This window comes from Sorex araneus, chromosome 1, assembly GCF_027595985.1.
Source record: "Sorex araneus isolate mSorAra2 chromosome 1, mSorAra2.pri, whole genome shotgun sequence".
Taxonomy (NCBI): Eukaryota; Metazoa; Chordata; class Mammalia; order Eulipotyphla; family Soricidae; genus Sorex; species Sorex araneus.
The window spans coordinates 271,800,137-271,815,797 of record NC_073302.1 but is presented as its reverse complement, the minus strand read 5'-3'; positions in this window follow the sequence as shown (position 1 = coordinate 271,815,797).

Here is a 15,661-nt window from a genome sequence, read left to right as displayed (position 1 = left end):
CCAGAGGTCTGCAGATCTGGCTATAAGCTCCAAGTCTCTTAGCACCATTGACAACAAACTCCCATTTCACTGAGCTTCTAAAAGTTACCTTATTAACATAACAAAGACACCTTAATCATTCTCTTCACTCTGGAAATGCCAAGGGTTTTAGCAAATGTGAATCAGGAGCCTGGATGAATATAAAACACATATGAGAAATGCATTTTTGTCCTCAGGATGACCAAATATATTATTTCTCACAAACTGCAATATTGCAGCATTGCATATCATGGTTTCCATATGTCTTCCCACAAAACTCCATGACAATAATAGAAGTTATTTTCATAATGTGGGAAAGTTTTGGATTAATATTTATCAAAACTGTTGCACAGCTGGATCTAACTGCAGTCTCTTAGTCTGTGTTATCAGACCCAAGCTGCTTAGGAAAATGCAGAATAAAACAATATTGCTATAAGGCCATTACCTATTTATGTGTTGACTTAGTTCATTCTTCCATAAACTCTTCTGAGAGCAAAAATACTGTCTTGTCATCTTAAAATCTATCACTAAACGCTGTTCCCTGGTGCATAGAGAAATGCTCTATTTTTGAAATAACTGGAAAGATTGAAACATTGACATCTGAATATATCATCAGAGTTACTAAGAGACTTTTGATAACTGGATTTCCAAGTTTCTAGTTTATTGTAAATTCAGTAGGATTTGCATATCGCTCTGTATTTTTCACTTAGTGGTTGCTAAGTAGATGGTAGTTTTCTGCTGCCCTTTAATGCTATCCTAGAAGAATGCTAAGGATGAGGCAAGGTGAAATAAATGATACATTAGGGGTTTAAGTGTACATGAAGATTTAGTGGCAACAGATAATACAAATCAGATCCAATGTATTGATAAGTGAAAGAGGAAGCCTCAGTTTCCCCTTGCAAACAAGAGGGGAGCCCACATTTTCCCCCACCAGTGGTTCCATTTCTTCCCATTGACCAACCACACCTCACCCCCAAAGCCCTATCTTTAATATTCCTGGAGTTCCTCAGGACCATATTCTTCTGTCTCAGAACTAGGAGTCACAAAGATAATGAACAATACCCAAGGCAGGTGATCAGAAAGACAAACCAGACAAGTGTAGATTCGCTGCATTCTCTGTAACACAAAGACCTGTTTTTTCTATGACAATCTCGCAAAAAAGAGCCATAGTTAACTTAGTCCTATACTAAGTTCCTCCCCTCTTGGGGAACTCCTTTTCTTTTCTCTTCTACTTTCTAATACACTTTTCTACTTTCCCACTTTTAGTCTGAGCATCTTTATTATACAATATTTTCATTCTTGAAAATATTGAAGAACCTGGGAATTGAGAATGACTACAGAGATCCATCACTGCTGCTTCTTCCTTGACTGCATCATAAGGATTGATATAATTTTTTAGCATTATTTATATCATTGTCAATGTTTCCAAGGTAATATTTTCATGACACATGTTTACACTGGAACTATCTTGATGACTAATAACTAATCCAAGTTGGGAAGAAGATTACTAGATAGTAGACTGAAAGCTATACAAAGCACTCATCTTATGTGGAAAGCAGGTCTGGAGAATGCGTCTTTAGATAATATTTAAGCCAGAATTTTTTCTTAGAAGATTCCTTGTCCAAAAAATATTATAGCTTGAAAGAAGGATGAGGAATGCCAGAATGATAGTACAATGGTAGGACACTTGTCTTGCACTTGCTTTGCATGTGGCCCACGTGGGTTCAATCCTTGACACCCCAAAATGTTCTCTGAACCTTGCCAGAAGTGATCTTTGAACACAGGGTCAGGAGTAAGCACTGAGCATGGCTCTGTGTGTCCCCATCCACTCTCTCATCCTCCTAAATTAGGAATGAGGTCACCAGATATAGGTCAGAAACAAAAAGGAAAGAATGAGTTTCTACCATACAGAGGACTCAGGTTTGGGTGATCCATGTGTACGGCTGAAATTGTGTTGCTAAAGGTCTGGTCTTGGGAAGAACTTGTATCACTTGTCTTCCCGTTGATGTTTGATTTGCTCGAGCGGGTGCCAGTAACATCTCCATTTGTTCCTGTTGTGTGCTAGTGTAGCCCAATGATATCTGCTCGCTCCAGAAACAGGAAGAGCCTAAAACTGTTCATTCAGGGTTTTGACGAAGAAGTCTGACCATCTCGTTGGTGGGCGGCCACACGGTCTTTTGACATCCCGTGGAATCCAGCCATTAACAGCTCTAGTACAGCGGTCATCTCTGAATGGAATTACATGTCTGGCCCATCTGATTTTTGATGTCTTGGCAAAGGAGACAGCATCCCTGATTCTTGACCGTCAACGGAGGTCAGAACTCCGGATTTCTTCTCTCACTTGAGTGAGATGTGATACTCCTAGCATAGCTCTTTCAATTCCTCTTTGGGATACCCAAACAGCGTTCTCATCCTGTTTGAATAAGGCCCAGGTCTCTGAGGTGTACAGTTAGTGCAGGAAGAACAGGGGAATCGAAAAGATGTGCCCAGAGTCAGAGGTCCTTCATCCTCTTAATCACTTCTTCCACGCTCTTGAAGGCGTTCTGCACTGCTCTCTTTCTCCTGTGCAGTTCTGGAGCCAAGTCATTCCTCATGTTGAGTTCTCGACCCAGGTACACATAGCTGCTGCATTCAGAGATGTTCGTTCCAGTGAGAGCAAATGGAGCGTCAGGGACTAGTTCGTTTTTCATGAGCATCATCTTGTTGGGGTTCAGCTGCAGTCTGACCTTTCCACACTCTCGGTTGAAGTCGTTCTTGGGAAGAACACAGGGATTAAATAGGACCTGGGTGAATTCTCACCAGCATTAGCAGCTTTCCTGCCGGTCCTGCAAAGTCAGCTGTTGGGCTGTACTCAGGTCATCTTGATATGCAGGGGCTGTCTAAAGTCTAGAATTCACAGAATGTGTGGACCTTGAGTTTTCACTCTTTGGGATCAGAGGAAAGGAAATTTAGCAGCTTCAAGCCTTCCTTTCTGTTTTTGTCATCGTTACGAGAAAGAATTTTAGCACCGTCATCCTGATGTTCATCGATTTGCCCGAACAGGCACCAGTGAATCTCCATTGTGAGACTTGTTGTTACTGCTTTTGGCATATAGAACACGCCAAGGGGAGCTTGCCAGGCTCTGTCGAGCTGGCGGGATAGTCTCAGTAGCTTTCTGGGCTCTCCAAGAGGCAGGGAGGAATTGATCCCTGGTCGGCTGCATGTAAGGCAAACACCCTACCCGCTGTGCTATTGCTCCAGTCCAGGAGAAAGAATTAAAGGACAATATATGGAGAAAATGAAAGACTCTAGGGAGAAAGCACATACCTGTTCTTGTGAGTGTCACAGTCCTAATGGAGAGTTGCACCTATCATGGTTAGGGCAAAAAAATTTATGGGGTAAGTTCTCGAAGGCACGAAATATTTATGAATGAGTGTGCCAGTCTGAGAAGTGCTGGAGTGCTGCAGGAGAGTAGGGATCACAGGCTTGCTCATCTGGCCCGTGTCTCATTAGCATCTCATTATACAGCTGGATGGCTTAGTGTATAAGTTAATTTTGTGTTCCAGCCTTAAGGAAGAAAAATGTGAAATCAGGGTCAAGGGCCAATTTGTTGAGCATGCACTGATAACCACTTGGAACTAGTCCTCATGAATTCCCTTATTATCAGAAGTTGGTAACTGTCAGAATCATAAGAATGTTGATTCTGGGCATTTCCATCCTCTCTCCCATTTTCTGCACTGCTTCCCCGCTCACAACGGAAAGCCAGTCAAAGCTATGTTCCTCTTCAGCCCTTCAGCTGAGTAGACTTAGACCACAAGGGACTTGGAAAATATACTTAGGGAAGGTTTCTCATGGACACTCTCTTGAAGCTTCAGGGATTCCTTCCAAGTATTATGAGACTTAAAAGCCTCTTTTTCTTTTTCAAGTTTATCCTGAGAGACTGAATTTGATTAAATCCAGATGGAGCCAGAGCCCTTACCTTATCCTCCCATGCAATTCTCCAGACAGAATTCTTTGGGCCCCAAGTGTAGGTGGAAGAGGCTAAAAGTGGCATTAGGATGATGAGAAAACCACAATTTTCCTTTTGGCTGATCAAGATGTGGGAAGAAGCGATTGGAGGCATTCAGAAACAAAACAAAACTCCAGCAAAACCCCAAATCAGGAGAGGAGGAGGTAAGCAATCTTCTGACCGCAAGAATCTTATAAAGATTCTGACTGTTAGAAATTGCTCCTCTGTTCAATACTTGTCCTTGCCCTGTCTTCAACTACTTTAAATTAAAAATAAAAAATGATGCACTCTTTCCTCTCTATCTTTTGGCCAATTTCTACCCTCAAATTGATGACCTCTTATGCCAATGTTTTATATAGTAATATCAGTTACCATTCGGGAATCATGGAAGGAGGCACTTTGGGATTCCCAAAAGCAGGGTTTGATTCTGATTTTGGCTCTAACATAAATTGCAGCCTCAGGATGGGTGTTTTGAGATGAGACTGAGGAATTTAGTCTTGTGTGTAAAATCTAGAGAAGTCCTGCAATGGAGAAAGCCAGAGAAAAGAGGTCTTGGTATAGTCAAAGAAGTCGACTAAATAAATTTCATTTATGTCTCTATCTATACATTTAACTCATCCCTATGTATCCCTAACTCTAACTATATCATCCATATCTAGATTTCAGAGGGCCCAGGGGTTGGCCTGTGGAAGGTTGGAATTTGGAAGGGAAGCTAAATATTTTAGGATATTCAAGTAGGGAAGACATAACTCAAGAATAGCCTAAGATTGTCTCTTCAAGATCGACACAACCAATATTTTGTTTTGGGTTTGGTTCTGGTTTTGGTTTGGGAGCCACATCTGGTTGTGCTCAGGGCTTACTCCTGCCCTGCACTCAGGGATCACTCCTTGTGTGCTTGGAAGACCGTATAGGATACTGGGGATCAAACTTAGGTCTGCCACATGCAAGGCAAGTGCCCTACTTGCTCCCCTATCTCTTTAGCCCACCAATGAGTCTTTCCTATTTCCAAAATTTTATGTGATGAAAGCACCACGAATTAAAAAGTTATTCATAGTTGGGTTATTGACAATGTTTCATCACCAGTCCCACTACCACTGACAACTTTCCTTCACCGGTGCTCCCAGATTCCCTCTTTGACACCCCCACCCCAGACTGCTATCTTGACCTTTTAAATCTGGTTATTCAACCAATGAGTCTTTAAAACAAAATTTTCCTCTGAAATTTTTTTCTTCTCCTAATCTTTATTTTTTAACTATGTGTGATTCATTTATTTTATTTCATTTATTCATTTTAGAACAACAAAAAAGTTTTCATCAAATAATTACACCTTCTTACCCCACACTTGCCACCCTTTAATATAATAGCTGAGCTCAATTCTCAAATATGTGGTGCCATGGCCCATCTATCTTTGATGTTCCAGTGACTGCAACAAAATGAACACTGAAATATTTTTGAAATAAAGTGTTGTGTTGGTATGAGGGTATGGTTGTACTTGAGCTATAACCACTTACAGAATGAACCAAAACCTTGGTTAAGGATAGTAAGGGGAAGAATGTGCTATGATGTCATATTCCTGCTCCAGAACATGCCATGGTTTTATTTACCTTCCTTTAAAAACTTCATGCATTCTCCTAAGATGTTGCTGCATATCTTTCATTTATTTAAGGTATGGTAGACATTTAATCATTGAAAATAGAAATGTAGTCAGAAAAAGTTAACAAATGCTATAAAAGAATACTCCAAGTATTTCTATAAAAATTTAATTTTCTGAGAAAACTAACTTCTTAAAAACAGGGGTGTCCTGCATATGAAAAAAGTATAATAAAAAAATTTATATCCCAGAAAAATTAAGGTCTACACAAAGCAGAAAAAAACAAAGCCAAATCAGAATTAATGGTACATCCAGGAGGAACAGAATTAAGTACTGATTTTCTTCTAATTAGAAAAATCTCACAATTTTCTTTATTAATAAAAATAAAGGAAAAGTCTAAACAAACAAAGGCACTTTAGATGGTATAATAAAAATATAAGGGCTTGGAAGGATAGTACAGTAGGCAATACACAGTAGGTAATATACTTGTTTCACAGGTGACCAACCTGGGTTTGGTTTTTGGCAATATATATAGTCCCTTGAACACTGTGGGGAATGATCTCCGTGTAAGGAGCCAGAAGTATTCCTGAGCTCAGCCGCCATGTGTAGCCCCAAAGCAAACAAAAGAAACAAAAACCATCCTGCATTATACGTTTAAAAATCATTGTAGGTGATGAAGGGATAGGTGTTGGAATACTGTCTGACTGAAATCCAATCATGAATGGCTTTGCAATGCTCTATCCCACAGTGATTCAATAAAAAAGTTAAAAAAATCATTTTCTATTGTTGGACTTGATAGGCCCATTGTGGCGATTTCTCTTGTTATTGTGACAGGAGCAGTGACTTTTTGTTCTCTCAGTTTAGGAAATGATGCAGGTATTTCTTTCACCCTGAATAATACAATAATATTTTTAAAGGGAGAGACTAATATTTATGAAGGAATATTTGCATCAAAAAGAATTCATTTCAAAATTCCTTTTAATGGTAGATTTCTTTTGTGTATTTCAAGAAACCGTACTGTATAATTTTCAGAAGCAATTTATGTATGTGGAAACTCAACAAATATTTGTTTGCTTCTCATTCAAAGGAAAATAGGAGGTAGAATTATGGAGAGGAGGGTTCATTTAGTAGCTGCTAAATCTTCAGAATTTTATTCAACTACTCTGTTTTAATTTCATCTATCATTTAGGGAAAGCACTGAGATAGTTATTTCTAAGATAGTTTCCAGGTATCCACTCCATAGGTCTATAATTTTGCTACATACTATGGATCTGGACTGGAGTGATAGCACAGAGGGTAGGGCATTTGCCTTGCATGTGGCCAACCCGGGTTCAATTCCTCCATCCCTCTTGGAGAGCTTGGCAAGCTACCAAGAGTATCCCACCCGAGCAGCAGAGCCTGGCAAGCTACCTGTGGCGTATTCAATATGGCAAAAAAACAATAACATGTCTCACAATGGAGATGTTACTGGTGCCTGCTCTTGAGAAAATCGATGAACAGCGGGACAACAGTGCTATAGTGCTACCATGGATCTAGAGAGGCATACAGGGATAAGGCATATGACTTACCTAGGAGAGCCCCCCAGGGCCTCCTGAGCACTGTGTGGGAGGTCTTTTCACACAAATGTTTTCTATATAATAAAACGGTTTTCTAAAATACAGGCAGGAGTGAGCTCTGAGCACTCCTGGGTGTGGCACCAAAAACAAAAAAAAAGTGTAAAATTTTAAAAACATTATTATGCAAATGTCTTTTTGTGTGTTCTGGAAAATGATATTGTCAAAGAGCAGAACAATCTTCTGTGCCTGGTACTTACACAACCTTCCCCTTCTTCGGTATCTGTCCCTGCGGCATGCTTGCTAGCTCTGTGGGAGGGAGAGGAGAAACCTAGTAGAGCTATAGCTGAATCCTTCCAGCTTCTTTTGTTCCAGTCCAGCAGTTGCAAATAGCAGTCATCTTTCAATGTCTCTTTCCACTTGCCTCCCCACCCCCAACTCAAGCATCTTCACTTTTTTTTCTTAAAGAAAATCTGCTTCTCAACAAATCATGAGAATCAATATATCGTCCAAGAAAATAGTTTGAAATCTATAATCAAAGACAAGGATTAACAAATGTTCGTGTTGCCATAGCATCTAGGGATCTGCTTATTATCACACATCTTTTATTTTACTTTTCGTTCGGGGGCTATTCCTGGCCTTGTGCTCAAGAGATAACCCTGGTAGTACCGAGGAACATGTGCATTCCTGGGATAAACTGGAGTTAGCTGCATGCAAGGTAAGATCATTCCCTCAAACATATATTTTTAACCTTAAAGGTTTCAATTTCTCCATCTCCTACATTTCTGTGAACGTGTAGAGGGACTTGATACCATTAATAAATGAATTAAAGACCATAAAAATGCATAAGAATTGGCTGTGAAAAGTCATTAGCAGAAATATTCAAAGAAAAGGAGGTAAAAACACTAAGTAGGAAGAGAGAGAAAAAAAGAACAAACTCAACAAAAAATTTAGGAAAAGATTAATGGAAAAGTTCAGGCACAGGGTTCTTTTACAATACACTAAACTATAATAAAAAATGGTCAAATGTTCATTTTCAATTATTCAAGAAGCATTGTAAAAATAATATTCATGGGGCTGGAAAAATAGTACAGCAAGTAGGGCACTTTCCTTGAAGACATGGGTTTGATTGCCACCACCAGATATAGTCCCTAGAGCACTTCCAGGAATGATCTCTGAGCATAGAGCCTGGAGTAAGCCCCTGAGCACAGCTAGATGTGAACCAAAGATCAAAAAAAAAAGTAAAAAATCTATAGTTATACAATATGTGCTTGGTGAAACTGCTGCAAGTATGCAGAGATGCATTAAAAATATAGTTTCCTTCATCCCTGCTTTCCCACAAACCACAAATATGCACGTTTGAGGTTAACATGTCGCTTCACAATCTTCTCTGCACTCAGATAAAGTTACAGGTAGAGGTAGAATTTCATTTACTCTTTCACGAAAAAGTTATACTATATTTATTCGTGTTTGATTCCTTTGTCCCTCTCGGAGAGCCCGGCAAGCTACCGAGAGTATGGGGCCCGCAGGGCAGAGCCTGGCAAGCTACCCGTGAGTACTGGATATGCCAAAAACAGTAACAATAAGTCTCTCAATGAGAGATGTTACTGGTGCCCGTTCAAACAAATCGATGAGCAATGGGATGACAGTGACAGTGAAATTTATTCACATGCAAAATAGCTGTCTGTCTACTCTGGTTGTCGCTAGGATAGGAGTCCTCTGCCAGACCTGGTTTTGATATGTGGCATCACCATGGATGGCCTCTCTTGACTCACTGGGGCACTGAACCGCTAGCCAGATGTCTGAGTATCAGCAGAAGTGGCTCCTGGGCACCACGAGCGGTGCTTGTGAGCCCAGAGTCCCCTTCCTCGACCCCCCCGCCCCACCCTCTAACACATGCACAAGAAAACCCAAAACAAATGATATTGATCAACACACGCTTTTTACATTTCAGATTATTTTTTTATGGCATCACTGTATCAGTCATCCTGTTGTTCATCGATTTGCTCGAGCAGGCACCAGTAACATCTCCCTTTTAAGACTCGTTGTTATGGTAAAGATGTTTAACATAAAATCTATCCACTTAGCAGATTTTCAAGATAAACTTATGGTTGTCTCTAGAGCAGTGTTGTAGAGCAGATACCTAGAACTTACTTATCTACTTATCTTGTATTACCACAATTTTGTATCCGCTGACTTGATAAGCAAATCTCTTTCCTTTTTTCCCTTTTTAAGAGCCACATCAGTGGAGGCCTATCTATAGAGAGACTCTCCATATCTATATATCACAGTATCCATATTGATGGCATTTGTTTGTTTTCAGGTTGCTTTCTCTGCGAGGGGTGGGAGGCCTCCCTAGCATAGAGTAGGACCACCAGGAGCTGACTTCTCTAATGCTTGGGTGATCATGCAGTGTCTGGGATCGAACCCAGGGCCTTGAGGATGCCAGGCATGAGCTCAAACCCTTTGTACTATCACCCAGCTCTTTTTGTTGTTGTTGTTCTTTTAAAAATTCCGTTAAAATGGTTGTAAATCCTTTCTGATATGGCCTCATACACTGGTGCTTTTGTTTCTTTTTCTGGTTTCTTTTTGTGGCCAGATGCAATCCTGCCAGGTGATTGGGAGGCTACTCTCAGATACTTGCTTGAGACACTCCCAGCTAAGCAAATCAGGTTTTGCTTTTGTTTCTAGTATAGATTTTCCAGAGTGGAACTGTTTGGCCAAAATGTATGTATACTTTAGTATGTTTATAGCAAGTTTCAGATCTGTTAACATTAACTTATTCTGAGAAGCTTCAGCAACTCGTAGTTCCAGCATAAAATACGGCAGTGCCCATTTTTCTATATCTTCATCAGCACTGAATACCATAAATCTAACTTTTGCTGAGATGGGTAGAAAAAGTGTTACTTTAATTGTGTTTTAGTTTCCACTTGGTACTAGTGAAAGTAAGCATCTTTTCAAGTTTATTGGCCATTTAGGTTTCATCTTCTGCAAATTGTCGGTTTATAGCTTTTGTCTATTTTGTTTTCATTTTTTCATTCTTTTTCCTAATGGGAGTCATTCTTTGTGCCAGTTGGATGTATTATCCCTTTGTTGCATGAACTGCCAAGGGTTATCTGGTTTATCATCTTTGTTTAATCTTATGTTTAGTGGTTATGCCAACAATGTTATAATTTCATGAAGTCAAAACCTATTAATGTCTTCATATTTAGTTTTGTATTTGAAGTTCTTCTCTACCTCTGATTTGTGAGAATATCTTAATTTTCTAATTTTTAGAAACTTCAAAAATATTTTTGCGTTGAAATTTTATCCATCTGGAATTCACTTTGGCATATGGTTCAAGGTAGATGATCTAGCTTGTTTTCTTCCAGACAGCCAATTATGCCAGGATTATTTATTAATAAACCAATTATTTCCCACTGAGTGAAAATTTAAATTTTGTGCATTTGTTTTAAAGTCTTTTTTTTTGTACACATAGATTTATCTGCTCTTTGTTGGTGCTAGGACTTACACTGATCTAGAACAAATTTAAATGTCTTTATTAAGGTCTCTATTCCTCTTATTTCTTTTCTTTTTTCTTTTTTTGGGGGTTGGGAGGTATTTGGGCCACACTAAGCTATGTTCAAGGCTTAATGACTTCTGGCTCTCCAGAATCTCTGGATTCTGTCTGCTCAGGAAATCATTGTACTTCATTGTACTGTACTTTCATTTCTTTTGTAGAGGAGGGAGATTTCTTCCAAGCAGGTTCAAGAGGCTCCAGGACACCCCGTGCAGATCCCTACTAACCAGGGTGGACAAGTCAATGCTCAGTCCACTGCTACTTAGGCCAGTGTTACTGGGGGTACCCAGGGTTATATTTGACAGTGCTGCGATGGTAGAAAGTAATGCCAGGTGTTTTCTTTGGGTGTGCAAACATGCAATGCATATGCCCCTGATAACTGAGCTAGCTCCCCAGCCCCTTCGTTATCTTTTCATTCTTGTTCATAGCACTGTACCCGTTGTTCATTGATTGGCTCGAGCGGGCACCCGTAACGTGTCCGTTGTGAGACTTGTTGTTACTGTTTTTGGCATATCAAATACACCACGGGGAGCTTGCCAGGCTCTGCCATTCGGACAGGATACTCTCAGTAGCTTGCCAGGCTCTCCGAGAGGGTTGGAGGAATCAAACCTGGGTCGGCCATGTGCAAGGCAAACACCCTACCTGTTGTGCTATTGCTCTGGTCCGACCCTTAAAGCAAATAAATTAATTAAAAAAAAGTAATCGGAAGACCAAGAGAGAGACCAAAAGGCTGTGTGGAAGGCCTGGCTTTCATCCCAGTACTGTACAGTGAGTGCTCCAATGCTGCCAGGAATACCTCCTGAGCACTGCCAAATATGTCTCCCATCCCAGAGAAAAAGTCAAGTGAAGGCCCCAGAGACAGCTCAGAGTCCTAGGGCACAGGTTATGCATGCAGAAGTCCCAAGTCCAGCACACACTGTCACCCAAGCGCCTCCAGGATCAACCCCTGAGAGCCCTGATATGGGAGTAGCCCCCAGTTCCACCAAATTATAGCCCCCAAACAAATCCCATTGGTAACACCACCACCCAATATATAAATGGGCAAAGGTAGCATACAGGACAAGAAAAAGATGGCTAACCTTGTGCACAGAAAGAAAAGTCACAGAATTGACTAGCTTGAAAGAAGAATGAGGTCAGGGTCAGAGTGATAGTGCAGCAAGTAGGGCCCTTGCCTTGCACACAACTGACCCAGGTTCCATCCCCGGCATCCTATATGGTCTCCCAGGAGTAGTATATTCCGGAGCACAGAGCCAGGAATAACCCCTGAGCATTGATGGGTGTGATCTAAAACACAAAACAAACAAATGCACAAAAGGTAGAGTTGGTTGTGAGCAGAGAGGGGAAACCACCTCATATCCATTAGGAGGAGCCCTTACGTGGGAGAGGTGACCCCTGCCAGAAAGTTGAGATGCCAGAGAAAACCATGCCAGGTACTGTCATACAGCGCCCTCGGAGACTCTGAGAGGAGACCAGCAAAGAACAGGTACTGGCAAGAGAGGCTGGTTTTGTTCAAAAATGATAGAGGAAGAGGGGCTCTACACGTTTGCTTGTCTGTGCAAAAATATCTTAGGAAGGTCACTAACATGTTAGAGTGAGCCTGTCGCCCTACAAACCTTAGCAAGTGACAGATAGAATGATGCAGGTTTCTGTGGCTGCCTGTTAGCCACACACAGCACACAGGTCCTTGTTACTGCAGGTCAACTACAGTTCAACACAAGGAACGCCCTGCCCTGGCTGGCTCCGTACTCAGAACCCGATGGTCCCTGCAGCACCACCACCAGGTATGGCTCAAACACCTAAGGGTCACCACAGCTAAACCGGATGGTGCCTGGGAGCCCCTGTGCTGTTGCAGTTGGGGGGGGCGGACCCACTAACAACTTTCTGAAAGGAAAAAGGAGCAATGCTCCCTTCACATGTGGCCTTAGGCTCGGGGCTAGGGTCTGCACAGGACACAACATTGCAAGGAGTTACTGATACCCCGCCCCCCCCACACACATTTTTTATTATTCTCAGATAAGCACTATTTTTTTTCTTTAAGAAACCTTCAACGCAAGGAAATGCTTGTCTCTGATTATGACAACAAATGCAGCTTTAGCTGTGTTTTTGTTTATTATTTTAATCAAAATTTAATTAGAATTTGGGGGTTCACTTTCTTGAGATAAAGTATATCTGTATGGATTTTATGTTTCAGGATGTTAGTGTAAGTCTTGATATTGTGAATTGTTACTCTGAGGTTAAAATATGTATATTTATTGTGGAAATGGTGAAATTGTCTTATTGATCCTCTCAGATACATCTGTGGTTCATCCCACAATCGGTTCAGCCAGTACTGCTGTTACTGGTCTCTCAAAGACTTCTGAGGTGGCTTGTTCGGCTTGGCACCTGAGTATGCAGAAAATCATATGTTCCATATTCTGTCATGGCAACCATTATGCCATTGGATTTTTATCTGAAAACTAGAATTCACATCTAAAAATATTGTTTATCAAGATTTTAAATTAGCAGTAGAATTCTCTCTCTTTCTCTCTCTCTCTGTGTGTGTGTGTGTGTGTGTGTGTGTGTGTGTGCATGGTAGCTGCGTTGACTTCATAGCTGCATCCTTTAACAACACCATCCTGAGAAATGGTGATGCTTGGCACGATTTACTTATAAACCTTGGATAAACACAAAAGTGTTATCTGCAAAAACAGACAACGTCTGTGTAAACTTCCTTGCACACAATTTCCTTTAGTTTGTACAAAGTGGATTGCTGAAATTGAATTTTTAAGCCTAAATTCTTGCTGTTTGTAGAATAGCTGAATTACTTTTGATGCATGGGCTCTTGTCTAAGTGTTCTCAAAATAATGTGGTTGCTCTTTTAGATTTACTTTTCTTTCTTCCATTTTTTGGCATTTATGGTTCCCTTCCAAATCCTCTAAGACCTAGAAGAAAGATATAAGATCCCTGTATATAGCTCTTATTTAACATTTAATTCCCCAGTAAGCCAACACAAAGCAAGCTGGGGGAAAGGATTAGCATATATTAACTATTTGTTTAATCTTTTCTTCCTGTTTTCATAAACCTGACTTCCTTAATTTTTCTTAATCTCTTCCTGATTTTTTTTTTGAGAGTCTGCTTATTTATTTACAGACCTGTCTTACACTGGACATGTTTTTTTCTCCCAGTGACTCTGTTATATTTTAGAATGGCCTGTCTGCTTGAAATTGATTGCCAGTCTGCTGTCATGAGCATCATCTGTGGAGTCAGGAGGTCTGGGTTTTTTTCCCCTGTTCTACTTCTGACTAGTAGTGTGACCCTGTCTAAAACACTTATCCTTTCTGGGATTCACTTTCCTCATTTGTTTGATGAAAGATTGATCTGGATGCTCCTTAAGATCCTATATAGTTTCAGTATTTTAGCATTATAAATTGATTATAGTTTTTCATTGAAAATTTCAGTCTCCAAATAGACTTCTGTAATAGAAAGTTACATGTGGTTATTTGGTTTTGATGTCAAATTCATTCTGCATGAGTGTATCACACAAATGATGGCTAGTAGGGATATTTTAAGCAGTACAAAATCAGTTTTTTTAAAATAGCAGCCAGCCTGATAGAAGACAAATGATGCATAGGTCATGTTGATAAAGGGAAAGAATTTCATGCAGTTGTATTAAATCACTGTCATTGTATGTTTTTGTCTACCTGGAGGAAAACACAAACCTTTTTGGTCACATTACTGATTTGCAGAGGTGACTGTTTTGTAAGGTGTTTCTGAAAATTCAGAAGGGGAAATGATGTGCCTAGCTTCTGACAAGTATTTGGTTGGCTCAAGAGATCATTGTCTTAGATCACACCAACTAGAAATCCTAATCCTTTATCTCAAGAACTCTTTTAGAGAAAGCTTTATACAAATTGAGTCCTGGAGAGAAAAGTGTATACATATACTCCCATCTTCTCTCTTCTGCTCTAAGAACCTTCAGATAAGTTTTTTCCAATGATTGTCAGACTTTGAATTTCTGGGTTTATGATGCCACAATGTAGAATACTTGAGATGTCACCTTCCTGGAAAAGTTGATGCCTATTTTCAACTCTTCACAGACTCCTTGATTTCCTTTCTATAGACAATCTATATTCTACATTGATAGAATGTGGAACATTCAGTGGAGGAGTTGGTGCCCTGCTTTCTGATGCTTGGGGCTTATTCCTGGCTCTGTGCTCAGGAATCACTTCTGGTAGTGCTCAGGCAAATCTATGTAGTGCCAGGGATAAAATTGGGGTCAGTCTCATACAATGCACATGTCTTCATGCCTGTACTATTTCTCCAGCTTCAGAGTTTGACATATTTTTAGCACTCATTGTTAACTTCATTCTTTATTATTATATCTTAATTGCTGTCATCTAGCAAATTCTACAAAGCTCTAAATCTTAATAATACATGCAATATCTAACTATGTATCTTGCTAGAATATAGCATCTAACTAGAATATAATACTACAACATCTAACATCATTAATCACTTAACAATTTTGAGGATGAGGATGCTAAGAAATAAGCTAAGATTAAGCAGTTTGTCCAAGTCCACAGCGTAAGAAAAGGAGCTGAATGAATGATTTCAGCTCTATAATTTCAAAATATTTGTTCTTTCACTGTATCTTATGTCTGGCATATAATAAAACACCCTGTGCCAGAATGATAATACAGGGGGGAAAGGCGCTTGCCTTGTACACAGTCTATCAGATTCAATCTCCAACATCCCATATGGTCCTCCTAGCACTGCCATGAATAACTCCGAATGCAGAACCAGAAGTAATCCCTGAGTGTTACCAGTGTGATCCCAAAACCCAAACAAAACAAAACTATCCCCCCGAAAAAAACCAAACAACAATGACAAAACAATAGAATACCCTGTATATATATGTTTGCTGTATGAAAATTCTCACTCCACTTATTCTATTGTTTGTTATAGATAAATTT